The sequence below is a fragment of the Penaeus chinensis genome, chromosome 41 (genome assembly GCF_019202785.1).
Source record: "Penaeus chinensis breed Huanghai No. 1 chromosome 41, ASM1920278v2, whole genome shotgun sequence".
Lineage (NCBI taxonomy): Eukaryota > Metazoa > Arthropoda > Malacostraca > Decapoda > Penaeidae > Penaeus > Penaeus chinensis.
This window is the reverse complement of record NC_061859.1, coordinates 511,245-514,374: the sequence shown is the minus strand read 5'-3', so window position 1 is coordinate 514,374 and position 3,130 is coordinate 511,245.

Sequence of the window (3,130 nt, the reverse complement as noted above, 5' to 3'; positions counted from 1 at the left end):
TATGTATATATATATATATATATATATATATATATATATATATATATATACATCTTCGTGTATTTTTTACATTCACTCCCAAGTTTTCTCTGAGCTTCCATCAGGTTCACATGTATAGCTCTATCGAACGCCTTTTCATAGTCGATAAAGCAGATACACAAGTCTCTCTGCTTCTCGATTATTCTCACAGTCAATGTTCGCAATATAAATGCTGCATTACCTGTAATATTTCCTTCATCATAGTCACACTGTTCATCTGAAACTTCTCGTCTTCTTCTCCCCCGTAATCTCTTGAGAATAACTTTTAATATGATTTTTGTTATTTGACTCATGGTACTAACTGTTCTATACTTGTGACACTCCAGTGTTCCACTAGAATTTGGTACTGCAATGAATACAGATGTATACATTTGTTCTGTTACTTGTCCCGTATGTTAAACCTTGTTGGCTATTTCGGTAAAACTCCTAACTGCTGTATCAACAACCGCTCATAACATTTCAGTCATGACTTTATCGCCACCTGCTGCTTAACCTCTCTCCATGTCCTTCACTGCGTGTCTCACTTCGCTCTACAACCTTTCTAAACTCTAAACTTTCGCCATCCTTAGTCTTCAAAATCCTCTCATCGCTAAATATCTCTCCTCTGTTTTCACTCCATCTCTGTCCAGCTTCCTTCTTTTCCTTCATTACTGTTCCGTATTTCTTCTTTACAGTACCACCTTTGTCCCCTCTCCTCTCTTTGGTTAATTCTTCGATATCATATCATGAATGTTTGTGTGTTTTGCATAATTTTTTACTTCCTCAAATTGTTGCATTCTTGGTGAACCTCTCTGTTTTTTAAACTGTTTCCTTTCATCCGTAAGATCTCCTCCGCATCCCCCGGTTTCTTCCGTCTACGTCTCAATTCAAGTAAACTTCCTGTACTCCCTTTCGGAGCACTTCACCAAGAATGTTCCATTGCTCCTCAGCAACACTCATTGTTGCGTCCAACTCCAACTCTATTCCATACTTCCACTGTAAACTGTCCGTATTTTTTTCATTTTTTCCTAAAAGTTCTATATTTTTCTTTGGCTGTAATTTTGATATTCGCAAATGCTTAAGCTTAAGATTAATAGTTGCTACTACTGGCACATGGCACTGTTTACATCAGCGCCTGGAAGAGTTTTAGCCTAAGTGACAACCATTACTAAACCGTTCGTTTAGTGTGATAAACTCTATCTGATTCCTCACTACTTCTCCAGGTGATTTCTATGTATACAAATATCGCTTATGATGTGTAAACCATGTATTCGTTACCACTTGTTTATTTTCCAAGCAGCACTTCACAAATATCTCTCCTCTGTTGGTCCTCTCTCTCAGGTCGCAGGGCCTCATTTCTGATCTACTTTTCCCAGTCCAAATTTGACATTGAGATCACTCATGACTACGTTAATTCCGTGCCTCTTGCATTGTTTCAGCACGTTATCGATAGCATCATAAAACCCCTCGGTGTCTTCATCATCAGCATCCGTTGTAGGTACATACACCTGAATGACTGCTGCCCATTGGGTTTCCAAGTAGTTTTACCAAAATTATTGTATCTAATACCGCCCGGTAATCCTTAAAACTAACAACTGCTTCCCCAGATACCACACACCAACTCCTCTCTCATGCCTATCTCCCTCTGAATAAAAGAACTTGCTCTTCTCGTATTTCACTTTTATATTTCCAGTCCATCTCCCTTCACTAACTCCTAAAACGCCAAGGTCTAGTCTCTTTATCTCATGGTGCACTTTTGCTGCTTTCCTGGCTGTTACACGTTCTTTCACTTTGTGCTGCCAGCTTCCACTTCTTTTGTTTGCCAGCAGCCATCTGATGACGGACAGGCTCATCAGATCCCTGGCCGGGCGCGACAACAGTCAACTGATGGTGGCTGTTCCCGCTAATGACGTTGTTGTTATGCTGCATTACTGTTGAGATGATTAAACAAGGATACGTAGTAGGGGCTCCACTCCTCTTCTGGCGATAACTGGCTATTCCGTCGGTTCGCCGTAGAGCGTGGCGCACACTGTATTCGCAGTGCCGTTTTATAATGGAATGTTGAGCTCGGCCGTTATCCATATATATCAATGAATCATCCTAACGACCGCTCACCCTTCAAGTCGTTGGTTTCCGGAGACGACTCCGCCTTGAAAAGCATCCATCATCCTGCTGACGATGACCGGCGTCACCCTGACAAGGAGGGCTTAGGAAGTACAACTCCCCAGCCCTCGGGGCGACCTGCGATTACGCACACTAGGGTAGGGTTTATCTCCCTAAGGCCTCCTTATATTTATATATATATATATATATATATATATATATATATACATATATATACATATATATATATATATATGCACATATATAAACATATATATACATATACATATACATTTATACATATTTATACACATTTACATACGCACACATGTGTATGTGTATATATATGTATGTATATATATACATATATACACATTTACACATATATATATATATATATATATATATATATATATATATGCATTTATATATACATACACACAAGCACACACACACACACGCGCACACACACACACACACACACTAACACACACTAACACACACACACACACACACACACACACACACACACACACACACACACATATATATATATATATATATATATATATATATATATATATATATATAGCACATATACATGTGTATACATATATAAAAAATATAACATATATACACATATATATATATATAACACATACATACATATGTATATATATATATATACATATATATACATATATATACATAATGTTATATATATAAACACATACATATATTAAATATTTACATACTGTACATATGTATGACGGAATAAGTATATATACAATAAACTTCTCAGACTTTTCTCACTCTTTGTCTTATCTCTTTTACTATCATCAATTTACTTCTATTTTATTTTTTGTATTCAATTACCTTATCATCCCATTTTATATGGCCTCTAGAACGAAGCCAGTAGCCACAAGCTGGATGGTTTCGAAGACAGTGTAAGGCATTATTAGCAATAATAGATAGTAATAATAGAAGTAAGATCCATTATCCATTATTA